The following is a 16435-nucleotide window of genomic DNA, read 5'->3' on the forward strand; positions in this document are numbered from 1 at the left end:
GTATTTGGGATGGGACGGTACCGATACCGGTACCAAAAGTGCCAATCCCAGTACCGTCCCATTTAGTTAACGGGACCAAACCTAGATCCCAGTCCCGATTACTAGCGGGACGGGACAGTACCGGTTCTTAAACGGTTCTAAGCACTGTAGAAAAAGGGAGAAGTTTAATTTTTTCTAACAAGGCGGGTTTATTAGTGTTGTGAAATTTTTTCACTATCATGAAATCTAAGTTGTCTACTGTTTTTTGTAAAGCAACTTAAATTATGAAATCATAGTTTTACTTCTTCAAACTTCCTAAGATCACATATAATAAGCTTCTCATTTTTTTAAATCTAGAGAAGTCTTACAAAATGGAAGAATCCCGTTGTGTTTCCTTTTTTATTTTCCCAAACAAAACTCTATTTATCACACATGTCACATGGTAGTTTGGTATGAAGTACGAAGTGCAAAAAGAAAGAACCTGGTAGATGTAGTTGGTCGAGGGAGGAGGGAGTAGCACTGTAACAGATTCTGTGAGGAGAGACTTCAAGCTACGGCTATTGACCTGTTCTTCCTCTTTGTATTCAAAAGGCAATTAGTGAAACCCTAATGAGTCGTAATTCGTATACCCTTTTTTTTTTAAAAAAGATCTTATATACTCTTTCTTTTTAAACGGTACTAGTAGTTTCGGTACCATCCGGTACCTAATTGGTATTTCGGTACTGGTACCGTTGGGAATCCCATCCCAGAACCGTTTCGTTCCATTTATCATTCGGTACCAAAATCAGATACCAGTACCGTCCCATTTACTAATGGGACGGTCCGGTACCAGATTTTACCGGGACGGTATTGGGACGGTTCCCGATTCCGATCCCAAATTGACACCTTTAGGGGGGTTGATTGATTGTTCAAGGAATAATGATAATATTGTAAATTTTTTTTTTTTTTTTGCTAAGATAAGATGGGATTTTTTATTTTTTTTTGGTAGAATAAGATGGGATTATTTTATACATTGGAAAGTGGGGTTTTATACATTGTTCAACGAAAAATGGGATTATTTTACTCTCTTTATAATTTCTTGTCACGCCCCTATCCCGATGTAATATATATTGCCACATAGGGGTATGACTGGGACAATCACACATTATCCCAACACCTACCAGGATCACAGATGCAGTGTCTTGAGCCACAGTCCACTCTGTCATCACATTATGATGACAGAAAGGAACGTATCGAAAGGAATAAATTGTTTCAATCATTGAGTTAGCGGAAGCGAAATTAAATTCAAATATGTGAAATTATAGAGCATTAGTTCTCTAATGATAACACATAGTACAATAACAGTGTTCGTAACCATTCAATCTCTCCAAATAAGTAAGCATACAATTTATACATAGTTGTGGAAGGAATACAAAAATTAAATAATAATAAACAATCGCCCCAAGGGCTCGAATGCTTGGGTGTACATCTACATCCAAGTCACAGTCATCAATTCCACTTGATCTGCATCCAACGGTGCTCGTCAAGAGGCTATCTGCATAAAAACTAAAAACAGGTTGTACAACGGGGTTAGCTACACTAGCTAGTGAGGGATCAAAGGGGAATGCGCACACATCACACAATCAATATCAAACAGAATGATGCATGCTAATGTTAGATTCATTTTTCACCTAGCACACAATTTTATCGGTCAAGTATATGCTACTGTGATAACTCGAGAAACACTGAGGGTCACTTATCCTATCGCCCCAGTGAGACCTCAATTATCACGAAGGGACCTGCGCCGGTAGAAGCCATCATGATCACCCAGTGGCAAACCCTGATAGCCATCACTACCCCTGTCCTGGCCTCTCTCACCTCCACAGACCACAGGTGCTCAAACAATCTACACACATAAATCCCTATTGGCAAGGGTCGTAGCATAAGGGAACAAGCATGCTAGCCACAGATATACTATATGCAGGTCCTATCATCCCAAGAGGTATTTCGGGTGCATCAACGTCCCATTCCATCTAGTACCCGGGTACCAGCACAGTACGGCACATACAGTTCAGGATGACATACATCAGTTTGCATAATTTAAATAAATTGGGGTTCCGGCACCGGCACACCCGGCACCGTAGCCCGATACAATGGTGAGCATACTATCACATTCTCAACAGTTCACAATCGAATAAAATGCAATGCGCACCATGCTTATCGATATACTATAGCATGCTTAATATTAACAATTATGTAATAATCATACCCAACAAAGTCACCCAGAACCCACTCACCTAACACGGGTGTAGCCCAGCGTGATTGGCATGAATCTCCCCGGCATTGGGTGTCATCCGGCGTGGTTCACATGAATCTCACCTGTGCACCAGCCTAGACATACAAAACAACCATTAAAACAAAGTATAGAAGGATGCCATGCTAGGCCCTCAAGGTCAAAATCAAATTTCAACCAAGACAGCACGAGTGGACTCACGGGCGGTCTCAGCAGAGGTGAATCCGTCACTGACTACGTTCAGGCCAAAAGGTAAAATCAGAGCGAGCGAAACTTCTCACTTGAGTCCAATGGTGCATCCATTCGACACCTGAGGCAATCACAAAAGGGAGTGGATCCACAGGCGGATGTGCTTCTTGGGTCTGCCCCTACATCCGTTCGATTCCTGAGACAGACCCAAGAGCAACAGGCCCCGGACGGAGGCAAGTAGAGTGAATCCGTGCCTTCGTCCGCTCAGGCCATTACGCAAGGTTTACACTGGGCAAACTGATGGGCGGTACCACGATAGATGGATCCGATCGTTCGTCCGTCGGCAGTCTCTTCTGAGATTTCAAAGAGTTTCAGCTCCAGCTTGAAGCTTGAAGCTCCATAGCATCTCAGGGTCATAGAGGAGGTGTCTAAGCCTTCCTAGGGTCACTAGATCCTAGGCTCACCTCATGGATCCAAGTTCCTACAAGGTTGGGTCTCAATTGGGGTCCAAGGGTTGGGTTTCAAGTTCAAAACAAGGATTCAACATCCATGGCTGCAAATGCAGCACCAAGGGGTTCAAACCATACCTAGGTCAGCTTCATTAGAGCTCCCATTAGGGATCGAGCTCCACCTTGAGTCCCAAATGGAACTCTAGGTCACCCAAGCTCAAGGAATCTATCAAAATCAAAGGGGAGAATGGGGAAGACCAGGTTTGAGGAGCTTACCTTGGTGAAATCCTCCAATGGAGGAGTGGAGTCCAAGGCTAGGTGAGCCTTCATGCTTTCCTCCCTTCATTTCCATCTCTTCTCCTTCGCCTTCTTCTTCCTTCCTTGTCCGGTCAGCAAGAGAAGGAGATGTGGGGCAGCCAGTCATTTTGGCATAGCTCCCATCTTCTTCCCTTCCCCTCTCATTCCTCTTCCACTTCTACTTCTTCCCTCTTTCTTCCTCCTTCTTCTCCTTCTCTTGTCTCTTCTCCTCCACGGTTTTGGGGAGGGGGAGAGATAAGGGAATAAAGGGGATCCTTTTAGCTTTAAGGGGGTAGAAGGGTCCTTAGGGTGTGTTTGGTTAGAGGTCTTAGAATGTAGTTGGGTCCTTAGGCTTAAAATGTGTTTTAGGTTAGGCATTAGGCCATGTTTGGTCTAAGTCATAGACCATTAGGTCCATTTAGTTAATTAGGGCCTATTTAGGGTGCACCCTATGTCCATAAGACTCAATTGTCCACTAGGGTCTGTTTGGTTTAGGCTAGAGTGTATGAAACCCATTAATTACTGCCCCAGGGTATAGGGGTATATTTGGGGTGCGGGTGTAATATTTCTAATTTCTAATTAATAATTGATAATAATTATCTCTTATTGAATTTATCTGAAAAAACGTGAGGAAAACTGAGTAGGGGAACGATTGGTCCATTAATTTTTATAAAAGAATAATTAATATAACAATGAGGGGGGTTTATTAATGGAGGAAGAATTTAATTTAGCTGATAATTATAACAATTAATAATTAATAATTAATGAAGGGCATTTTTTGGGCTTATTGATATTGTTGAAGGGTATTTTTGGTATGAAAAGATTTGCCATGACTTTTGAGTTTCTACATTTATAATATAGTATGATAGTATGATAGTATGATATCATATATATATTTGGTAAATAAATATTAATTAGGATAAGACATGCAAGATCATGGTTACGAGGATGAACACATCTCACGCAACCATGGAGTGGAAAATGGGCCAATCAATCGTGCATGTCAATGACAGTGCCATCCTAGCCAAGGAGTCAACCACGTTATTAATCTCTCGTGGAATACAAGTGAAACTACAAGATACAAAGAAGGGTAAATATCATCCCCCTCCCCTACTTTTGAAAGGTTCTATCAACTGTACCCTAAGTGGCTAGCAGTGTTAAAGCAGCAATACAAAAGATGATATTACCCTTTAATTAAAAAAGGCAGAAGCCTTTCTCCCTTGCAACAGGGGAATCGAGAGAAAGAAGAAGATGTCATTGACAACCTGCAAGCATCCTCCGCCATTGACAACCATCAAGCATCGAACACCTACAACGTATGTGGACCTGCTGCTACTCTCTTCTATCACTCTAATCTCTTTCTTCTCTCACTCTCATCTCTCTCCCATTCATTTTCTTTAGGTTAGGTTTTTACTCTTGCTCTCATCTCTCTTTGATTTCAGTAAAATAATTTAAGGTTTACTTTGTATGAATATTTGACAGATAAATGTCTACCGAATGTGTTAATTCAAGCAAATCTGTTGTACTCAAATACCGATCCTTGAGGTGTAAATGTAATCGGAAAGCGGCGATTAGGCTCTCAGAGACAAATGATAATCCAAATAGACTATTTTACTCATGCCCATATTATATTGGTTGTAAGTATTTCGTTTGCTGTGATCCCATTAATGCATCAATAACTCATAATGTACAAGAGTTGGAAGAGCAAGTGCAAGTATTGCGAGAGGAAATATGGGGCTTGCGAGAGGTTAACCAAGTATTACAGTAGGAAGTGCACAGTTAGAAGACTAAATTGGATGAAATAGTTGGGTCAATGAAGCTTGTTTGTAGTTGTGTTTTGGTTTTCTTTGTTAGTGTATTTGTAACAGTGTTTATTGGCAAAAAAAATGTGAATGTTTGATGTAATGAACCATCAGAAAAGGAAATGAAAGCATTAAGCCTACTACCTCAAGAGTATAAAATTGAACAAGTCAGATTACAGTTTAGATCTTTGTTTACCATAAATGAAGGGAAAATATACATATCAGTTATTCTATTTTTTTTGTGGTTACCCACTAATAGTAAGAATCATACAGAGAAAAAATCCCAGTTTGATATGAGAGAAAATTAACAAACTCAATCCATTAATATGAAAATACACGAAAAAGTAGCTTAAAATAATTCATCAACCCAAGTATCATGTTCAAACTACATCCACATCAACTTAAAACATCCAAATCAACTTAAAACAACACATCAACTTAAATAATAATGTATTCATTGGCTTCTCTCATCCCATTCCACTCATGTCTTTACTGCCTTGTCCCTTGCCTAGTCCCTTGGCTTGTCACTTGGCTTGTCTTTTCTGTTGCTTTCAACTGAACTACAAGTGCTTTGGCTACCCTAGTAGATGTGATAGACTTATTTGATCCTCCTCTAATACAAGTATGTTCATCGCACAATGACTTAATTCCACATGTGATTCCATCTTCACAAGGTCAAGCATATACTCTCCATGTACATCCATCTCCTTTGTACACAACAGTAACCCTTGTCTTCTCATTCTTAACAAATAGTCTATAAAAACCTTATTGAATAACATACTCTTGAAGTACATTCCTGAAATGTCCGACAACATTAAATTGCATCCCAAATATTCGTCTACTTTGCCGAAAACCCTAAATCAGATTCCAAATTTCTCTTCTCTTTTCCCTGTAAAAAAAAAATCCATTAAGTTCAATGACTAAATTTTAGGGTTGCAAAGAGACAACGATAGTGAGAGACGAGCATTAATCAAGGGATTTGTAAGTTTATCACCTGTTGTTTGTTACATAGAGAGAGAGAGAGAGAGAGAGAGAGAGAGAGAGAGAGAGAGAAGAGACAAGGGTATGAAAACTACCTTATAGAGGAATCGATGGAGTTACAAAGAGAGGGAGACAAGCCAGCTGTGTATGCATAGGTTGGAAAAGAGAGTCGAGTTTTAGAGGATTTGATTTCCTTGCAATGGACTTACACTTCAGAGGAGTCGATTTGCAGAGGGATTTCAGACGTGAGAGAAGGGTTTTGCATGAGAGAGAGCCATGTATGGGTTTTGGCCAAAGGTTATTTCATTGGGAACACAATGAATTTTTTTCATCTTTTTGATCTTTCATTTGAGCTGAAAAAATTGAAGAAGCTCCAAATTGGTGTTTCTCAATTCCTGATCTTCTCATGTTTTTTCAACCGGTCCAGTCTGTGAGAACAAAAGATTGAACCATGTGTGTCAAACATGTTTCTATTCTATAAGCATTTCCATAGAACAAAAGAACACCAGAAGTATTCTCCAGGAGTGTTACCAAACGGGACCTTAGTTAAGCCTTTGGGATGTAATTGTCAAAAAAAAAAAAAAATCATCCAATCTCAGTGGAACAAAATTGCCAATGTCTTTAGTTGGGATATGAGGGAAGAATTGCCAAATTTTTTAGTTAAACCTCTTAAGGAAAAATTACCAAAATTTTCAGTGAATCTTTGAGAGCAGAATCACCAAATTCTAGTTGAATTTTGGGGGCAAAAGTGTCAAGTCATGGTTGGGCCCTAAAGATACGTTTGAGTCTGTACCACCTTTAGAACCTAGTCCTAAGCCCCACTACAACCTAGTGAAGTCATCTTGAGCTAAATGATGATGAGATTCTCATTGACAGCTTCAAGCTCACCTGGCTACGACATAACTTAATTATCAAGATTTGACATTAAGTCATCTGATCCTGAACTACGTTTGACTTGATCCCTATTTGGGGTACGTAGGCAACTTGATTAGGTAACAATCGAGTTCGGTCCATCCACATTGTACAATTTTCCATTTGTGTACATTGTGTCTATCACATGTTTGTTTGCTTCTCTTTCATGTCTATCACGTTTCTACTTTCCCCTATTTCCTATCAGTGTCTCTCTCTTTGTCGGTCTTTGATGCAATCTGATGATGTAAAGAAAGAACGGAAGGAAGCTCGTCTAAATTTACAGATGATCATTGGTATAGCTACAAATGTCAGTGGTATGACACTTACTCTTTTAACCACTAGTATGGTCATTGGCATATGAGAAGAAGAATCAGTTTGTCGCAGGGGCAATCTCTATGCAAGATAGAGAAAGGGAAATGAGTCGGAAAATTTGTTGCCTCTGGGGAAATTTATTCAGACAGGGGCATTGAAGGGGCACATGTCTCAAGGGAATTGGTTCATGATCATTGAAAAGTCTCGGTTTGCGAAACTAAGCTGATCATTGAAAAGTCTCGGCTTACGAGACTAAGTAGTCTTACAAGAACGATGATACTGCCTGAGGGCAAATGTCATGGTTGGCCTTTCAGCATATCCATGAGAAAAAGACAAAAAATAATGCCCTATATACCCATCTTGTTTATACCCATTCTTCATTCACCCATTGACCCATTTCGTCAAGTCTACCTAGCACTCATTCGATCTTGGCCCATTGACAATGTCTGTCGAGTCTACGTGTGTAGAAGGGAATGTGAATAATGTGCCTATGTGAAATTTTGCATTACCAAGTCAAAATGTGAATAAACATAGGCTTTCGAAATAAAATATTTACATGAATAAAATGTTTTTCAAGAATAACAAGAATGAGTCATAATTTCTACCAAAAAAAAAAGAAAAAAAAAAGAATGAGTCATAATCACTGAAAATGTTTAATGACTCCCATTTCGTCTTTACAATGAGACAATCAAAGGTTTTTGTTTTTTAGTGATATCATCACATATAATTGTGCACTAACCTTTTGTAAAGAGCAGGTATTGTGCAATATAGATAAAGAAAATGGAGAATCTATGGTAAGCATAATCATTTGTCTATGGTTGTGTAGGACTGTGTTTTTCTATTACATTTCATGTGTTGTATAGAATTGTGTTTCCCTTTGCATAAAAAATATCATTTGCAGAGAATTGTGAGTCCTTATTGTATTTTATGTTTTATACAGGACTATTTTCCCTTGTGCATTTAAAAAAAAGGGTTTTTAACAAATGCCCCCCTAAAAATGCCCACTTGTCCAAATGCCCTTTTCAATTTTTCTAATTGTAAATGCCCCCCTAATTTCAAAACATTGTAGCATTTTAGTCCAATCCGTTAATTTGGGATGTTAAATGTTAGTTTCAGGGATTCTAATGACCAAAATATCCCTCTGATTAAAACCGATCAAAATTAAAGAATAAAATGACTAAATTGCCCTCATCTTCCCCAAATGGTTTAGGGTTTGAAACTGAAAATATTTTTCCCAAATCAGTTAGGGTTTGAACCCATCTGGAAAGAAAGAGTTTATAGGCAGAAAAACAGAGAAAGAAGCAAAGGCAAAAAGAGACACACAGAGAGATGGAATGTTTACTATATTAAAACTACAAATGCAACAATGAAACCAAGTCCATCGAAATGTGAGATCCCATCTGCTGAGCTTTTTGCTGTTGAACTGCCAATAGAATTCCCACCAGTACCTGAAAAATAGAACATATAGTTAATAAGATTCATTAAAAACTTGAAAATTTATGGTTATAGTTCTCTCTCTCTCTCATCTTGATAGAAATTATGGAGCAGAAGAAAGCTTTAGAACCTTACTAGTAAAATTTGTTGGATTAACTGGTGAAGCAGCAGGTGAACTTGTTGGTATTGTAGCAAAAGAAACAAGAATTTTCATATTCCTTAACCTTAAAATCTACAATTTCCACCAAACATATTTAAATAAATCACACTCTATAGTTCCAACATAAAGAGAAGATTAAGCTCAGTACTAAATCTTCAAAAACTGAACCCAAAATTAAAAGGGAAGATATAATTAATTACCTTTATTGCACACAGTCATGTCAACTTTGATGCTACATCCCTTTGGAAGCTTCAAAAGATTACCTGTGTAATGTTTAGAAAATTTAGAATCACTGGGTTGTTATAGAGACCACAGAGGCATATTGGATCATTAGTGACAATTGCCTTCAATGGAATACTACACGTCAGTGGCAGTGACGATGGATCCTTCAAAGAAGCCTGGCATGGGATGAGCTTAATAATGCAAGACGAAGCATCACCACCAGTGGTTTGAGAGAAGCCTAAGAAAACCCATGATGAGAAGAGAATTAAGAAAAACAAGAACTTATAAGATTCCATGGCTTCCCAACAAGAAAATTAAGCAATGAAGTACTTTCTAATTAAGAAGATAATTAAAAACCATAACGCAACAACGAATTGAAGGTTTTAAGGGTTTGCTTATTCTCTCCTTTACTTATATACTTTTTCTCTTAAAACGAATGATAGAAGTGTTTGGGTGGTTATAGGATTGTTATAAACAAAGAGACACGTAAGTAAATGGTTAGAAAAAGCTTTCGGTTAAACACTCAAATTCTAAAAACCCATCTTTAATTCCTCGGCAGCCTCCACAACTAATTAATTTGTAATCAAGTGGAAGTGTATCTGAGCCTGGAGCTGTCCTTATTTTGCTGGGATTTTCAGATGGGTTCAAACTCCTAAACGATTTGGGGGAAAAAATTTCAGTTTCAAACCCTAAACCATTTGGGGAAGATGAGGACAATTTGGTCATTTTATTCTTTAATTTTGATGGGTTTTAATCAGAGGGGCATTTTGGTCATTAGATTCCCTGAAACTAACATTTAACATCCCAAATTAACGGACTAGACCAAAATGCTACAATGTTTTGAAATTAGGGGGCATTTGCAATTAGAAAAGTCGTAAGGGGACATTTGAACAAATGGGCATTTTCAGAGGGCATTTTTATGGGGGCAATTGTTAAAAACCCTAAAAAAAATCATTTGCATAGGACTGTGTTTTCCTATTGTATTTCATGTGTTGTATAGGATTGTGTTTCCCTTTGTATAAAAAAAATTTTATTTGCATAGGATTGTCTTTTTTTTTCTATTGCGCTTTATATTTTGTCCAAGACTATATTCTTCTGTACATTTCAAAAAAAAAAAAAAAACCATCATTTGCATTTTAGATTAGGTTTGCATATGATTGTTTTTCTTTTTGCATCTCAGATTATTGTTGCATTAGACTGTGTTTCCCTTTGCATAAAAAAAAGCATTTGCATTGAATTGTATTCCTTTTGTGCATAGGATTGGGTTTTCCTTTTGCATTTTAGATAATTTTTATATAGAACTGTGTTTCCCTTTCCTTCTCAAAAAATCTTGCATAGGATTGTGTCTCCTTTGCATTATCATCAATTTTACAATCATTTGTTTAGGACTACGTTTCCTAAAGCCTTTGATCTCTGTCACCATAGTACTTGTGTACCACGTGACTCCAATACATAGTACAAATCATTTTTCCATTTCCATTATAGGCCTATGTACATAGGATCTCATCTTCCTTTGTATTTTCCAATACTCTGATTATGACAGCACTTATATGTTGTCTGATCTCCATCACTATAGTACTAGCATACTACCTGATTTCCAATGGTATACATGTTGGATTGCTTTTCCATTTTCATAATGGGTTTTTGTGCATGAGATTGCATCTTCCTTTGTACTCTTCCAAACTTTGAAAGGCCAGGTTAGCCACAAGTCTGCCAGATTGGCCAAAACCATACCATTGTCTTGGATCGACCAAGGGTGTCTTTCCATATACCATTTTTTTGGATCGACCAAGGATGTCTTTCCATATACCATTTTCTTGGGTTAACCAATGGTGTCTTTCTATATACCATTTTCTCGGATCGACCCATAGTTGTCTTTCCATAAATCATTTCCATGGACCGACCAAAGGGTGTCGCTCCAAAATATCATTTCCATGGACCGACCGAAGGGTGTCGCTCCGAAGTTTCAATTCCTTGGATTGATAGAAGGGTGTCTTTCTAAATATCTTTTTTTTTTTATCGACCCATAGTTGTCTTTCCAAATATCATTCTCATGGACCGACCGAAGGTTGTTGCTTCAAAATTTCATTTCCATGAATCGACCAAAGGGAGTCGCTCCAAAGTTTCATTTTCTTGGATCGACCGAAGAGTGTCGCCCCATAATACCAACATTTTTAATCGGTCGAGTGGTGCCTTATTATCCTTATAAATCTTTAATCGGTCGAGTGGTGCCCTATCACCCTCATAAATCTTTAATCAGTTGATTGGTGCCCTATCACCCTCATACATCTTTGATCGATCGAGTGGTGTCCCATCACCCTCATAAATCTTTGATCGGTCGAGTGGTGCCCTATCACCCTCATACATCTTTGATTGGTTGAGTGGTGCTCCATCACCCTAATAAATCTCTAATCAGTCGATGATGCCCTATCACCGTCATACATCTTTGACTAATCAAGTGGTGTCCCATCACCCTCATAAATCTTTAATCGGTCAAATGGTGCCCCATCACCCTCATACATCTTTAATCGGTCGGGTGGTGCCTTATGACCCTCATACATTTGTAATCGATCGAGTGGTGTTATGTCACCTTCATCCATTTGTGATCGGTCGAACGGTGCGCAAATCATTATTGTTTCCAAAAATTACCTGAAGGGCATCATTCCTTCTTCCTCGAGTTTGTAACTCGAGTTCGGCCGACAAGGAGTACCAATATCCTTTGACCACTGTTACTGCCTTTAATCCTCAGTGATCAGAAACCCTTACGCTTGTAGCCATGAGGTTGCCAATAGTTCCTTAACTGCTAAAGAGTTGGAACAACATCTCCATAAGAAAAGTTATATCTTTGGGAGGAGGTTTTGCTTCTATCAAATTATCTAAGAAGGGTCACGAGAAGGAGATGCATATTGTAATTAAATTCTCTCAAAGTTCTAGAAAGTGCAGTGTAATATTTTGACCTAAAAATTGATATACTTTGCAAGAGTTATATTTAAAATGCAAGAAAAAACAAAGTTCAAAAAAATATTTATGGCAAAAGTTTAAAGTTCACCCATCAAGGGTCATAGATGTTCTGGCCGAATAGTATGAAGTCATTATTATCCCCATTTTCCCTTATGCCCTATGGGTACCATCTGAACCTATGGATTCTCTCTTGGCCATGGGTGTGAAGAAACTCGATCCTAAACCTATCATCATTTTTTTAGGTGCAACTCATCATTACTTTAACCTTTATTTATCTATTTATTTTTTAGAAAAAGGTTCTCTGAGCCGCTAGAGCAATGTACACTAGCATCCCTGCATTTATTTCACTTCTCCAAACATGAATTGACCTTGCTTGTTACACCTGTGCCCAAAAACCCGGGCTAATTTGAACTTTAGTTGTAAGATAAAAACCTGAATCCTAACCCGAATTCGATTATAGATCCAGAACCCGAAATCGTAGTATCAAGTGCGTTGTTGGGTGTTTGAACGGGTAGATGATGAAGAAAGAACCTTTACGACAATGCGTCACATGCCAGTAAAGCGACGGATACCTCCCCCGTGCAGTTGCAAGACCCATCGTCAGATGTAGGGCTGCAATAGGGTCAGGTTGGGCCGGGCTTTTCAAAACCCCAACCCGACCCTGACTCCCCTTAGCTAGGCCCAAGCCCGACCCGACCTTGACTCAGGACCTGGAAAATTCAACCCTGACCCGCCCTCAGGGTTGGGCGGGCTAACCCTGATTGGCCCTAATCATAGAGTGGGGGAAAGTAGAGATGCATGGACTGGACTGAGTTGGGCAGGGTCTGGGAGAAAATTATCAATTTTACATAAAATAATAAAATATATTATCACTTAGTATCTTCATATATATTATATTATATAACATAATATGTGTGACATTTAAAGTTTATAATATATATAGTATATCAATATATATATATATATATATTATAGTATAACTTAAAACAGGGTCTAGCTAGGCCGGGCCGGGCTCCCTGAGGCCTTAACCTTAATCCGACCCGACCCTAACTCAGGGCCAGCAATTTCCAGCCCTAACCCACCCTCAGGGTCAGGTATCTCAACCCAAGCCCTGTTCGGGCCAAGGGCGGGCCAAGGCGGGTTCGGGCCGACAGGGCCAAACTTACACCCCTAGTCAGATGTATGGATCGTGGTAAGTTCCGCTAACTCACAAGCATAAGCCGTGTTTAATATTTTAAACTTAAATATTTTTGGCAAGAGTGTGTTAGAGAAGGTAGGGAATATCCCCAAAGAAGAGCCCTAGGATTACATGGGCAAAAAGCCATGAGAGAGGCATCGGAGGCAAGCACAGATGCAAGCAGATGCTCTGCTTGCATCTGGCCTTGAATCCGATGTTAACAGGCTTGCAGGGTACATCGGATCCAAGCACGGATTCACGCCCAGGCTTGGATCCGACTTTGTACCAGGTGCAGGTCAGACATGTAATTTCAAGGATTCTATTTAATACATTATTATATGTTATTCAAATGGACTATATTATAATAATGTTACTATAAATTAAGATGTATTATAATATTAATTTAATATAAATTATAATAATTTTTATAGTGTATAATGTACTATGGTGTTTGTGTTTATGTATATATACTAGTAAATATGCACGTGGGGACCTTTGTTACGTTGCACACACACACAGAGAGAGAGAGAGAGAGAGAGAGAGAGATAACATTAAATCACTATTAACCACCATGTGCCAGAGCTATTGTCTTAGACTCTCAGTTCAACAGAAGAAGATATTAATTAGAGAATTCTACTACATGTATTCAATTTTAACACTAAAGGGAGATTGTTATTTTGAATGAGTATTTGCATGTTATCTAATTGCTAATGCAGTTAAGTACTTATTGTACACCATTGGGTTTTATATGGTTATCAATATAAAAAGTTTAATTATAGAACTTGACAAAGAAGATGTAGAATTAATAACAATCACAACTCTTGCTTAAGGGGTGATGACCCATGAGTAACAAAATCTCAAAAGAAAATTCCTACATACAATAGAAGCCTAACACAGGGGAAAAAATTTACCCTAATATAAACAACAACCATTGATTTCTCTTCTTTACAGAATATAATGATTCATGTTTGTTGAAGAAGGTAGTACAAGGCCTCCAAAATGGAAAATAAGACAAACAAGTATAAGTTACAACCTCCCACCATAACCACTTCCAGATTGATACCTACCGAAGTTATGAATTTAAGCCTCCAACATAATCACATCCTTATAAACTCTGCATGAAAGGCTATAAACCCATTTCAAGTGGTCAATATATCTAACCAGATTTTGATGTTGAAATTAATTCCAACAAGAGATTAACAATGGTGTTATAACTGAAACATTAATTCAAAAACTGGATCCATTTATACTGAACAAAACCTGCAATAGGTTTTTGGTGGTTCACAAAATGTAACTAAGAGTTGACTCAACAGGACATCGTATGGACGTAACAAAACCCTCCTCGAATAGAATCTCAATCACAGATAACTCAGTTGACTGGGCATTTTCCTTCTCTCCTCTTTGTAGCAAGTTGAACACATTGTTGCATTGCAACGTGTTCTGCCCTAGAGAGAGAGAGAGAGAGAGAGAGAGAGAGAGAGGGAGAGAAGATACATCAAACAAAATGCTATCCAACACATATGAAGCATAGGTACTTCGGTTGTTGATGAAGATGATGACTGTTGCATTGAGGAGCCATCATTGTTAACAAAATAAAATTCATGTCAGACCATTATTAGAAGTTACAGATTTTCAAACAAGTGTATGACATTTTCCTTCCCATGCCCTATATAAAACACAAATTAGCATTATTATAGATCTCAAAAATCTAAACAACTTTATTTAAGTATGCTACCAAGACAAGAAGCACCCGATCTAGAAGACAACGCAAACGAAATCTTTCTAACTTGCCTCTGTATGCCAATGACCTTGGACTTGTTAACCGGTAGTGCATTTGTCTCTTCTTTACTCATTGAAGCAGCTGTGGACGCATTGTCAGTATTCAATCCTCTCAAAGTTTCATAATCTACTAGGCGTAAGAGCTATGTCATTCTCATGTAATAGTAACTTCTCTAAATGGAAATGGATTGGTAAATGCATCCTAGGTCGTCATCTTCATTGAATATTAAAACTGCCAATTTTCAGTTTAGAAAAATGGCATATAAGTTACAAGTATTTGGAATAGAATCTAACAAAAGTGATTTACTTAGGTCCTTAAATAAACGGTCAAGAAGAGCAAGCTGGAGCCCTAGGCTTTGCAGACGCCCTCTGGTTGCCAAGGCTATAGATGGTGGCATATGCAACCTCAGTTCAGTATGACCAAGCAGACCACTGGCTATAACAACATGAGCTTGCACCTGAACCTGAAGTTGTTGACAAGTTGCATACATTCCAAGGCTAGTAGCCATTAAGAAGACACCCGGAAATAGCCATACCTGTAAAATAAGTATTTAAGAAAATTTTCTTCACTTATTTGTACAATAGCTATGATCCAACAAAAATTAATAATAAAAGACAAGAAATGCGCAAAGAGTAGTAGGTAATACCAGAAAGTTCGGTTACATTTGGTGTGAATTTAGTATCATGAACAATAGAAGAACTGGTGGAAAAAAAAAACAGAAAGAACATTTATTAGAGATCCGTCACAACAAAAACACAAACAAAAACAAAAGCTAGTGGCCAAGAACATGGAAATTATTATTTTTTAAAAAAAAAAATCCTACCAGTACTAAGAAAAACAATTGAATTCGTATTAACTGATGAGCTACATGAACACGCTGAGAGAGATAGAGAGATGACTCAGTATTTACAGAATGTAAACAGTCTCACCCTATAAAATCCAATAAACTTCCCAATAACATTCAGATACCACAGGTTTATGGGGTCAAATATGACAATACCACAGATTGCCATTCAGGATTAAAACCACAAAATCCGCTTTCTATATCTGCTCAAGTTCCTCTGAAAACAAAACTCATGATTGATGTGATTAATAAACCTCCCTAGGTAAGATTATCAGATAGTCTAGGTACAGGTATAAATAGTAAGAGTCCCCACTAAATCCTCCAAACCGGCAATAATCTGAAAAAGTTAGAAAGCGTAAATAAACAGGCACCACCTAAATCTTAGAAGATAGAGTTCACACAGAAATGCCTACCATCAAACATCAAGCCCAAAGATCGTGATTCTATAGACTCGAGATAGATGTAAAAACAGAATATCTTGAAAAGACTGCAAGTTTAAAAGCTCACAATATCAAATTTTAAAAGGCTAAAATTGGGCCAACTTATAATATTTTTGCATCAAGGAAGACCATGTGAATGGGTGAATTGTTGGTATAGAAACCATCTCAGGCCAATTATAGCAGCCTTCCCTTGGGGTTATTCCTCCCCAATTGAGGCTCTACCC

At 38.1% G+C, this 16435-nt stretch overlaps 1 pseudogene; it reads right to left on the reverse strand.

Annotated features, from left to right (window-relative positions):
- Positions 1–8545: 8545 nt before the first annotated feature.
- LOC122672108 lies at positions 8546–16005 on the reverse strand (annotated as a pseudogene).
- Positions 16006–16435: the final 430 nt, after the last annotated feature.

This window comes from Telopea speciosissima, chromosome 8 (genome assembly GCF_018873765.1).
Source record: "Telopea speciosissima isolate NSW1024214 ecotype Mountain lineage chromosome 8, Tspe_v1, whole genome shotgun sequence".
Lineage (NCBI taxonomy): Eukaryota > Viridiplantae > Streptophyta > Magnoliopsida > Proteales > Proteaceae > Telopea > Telopea speciosissima.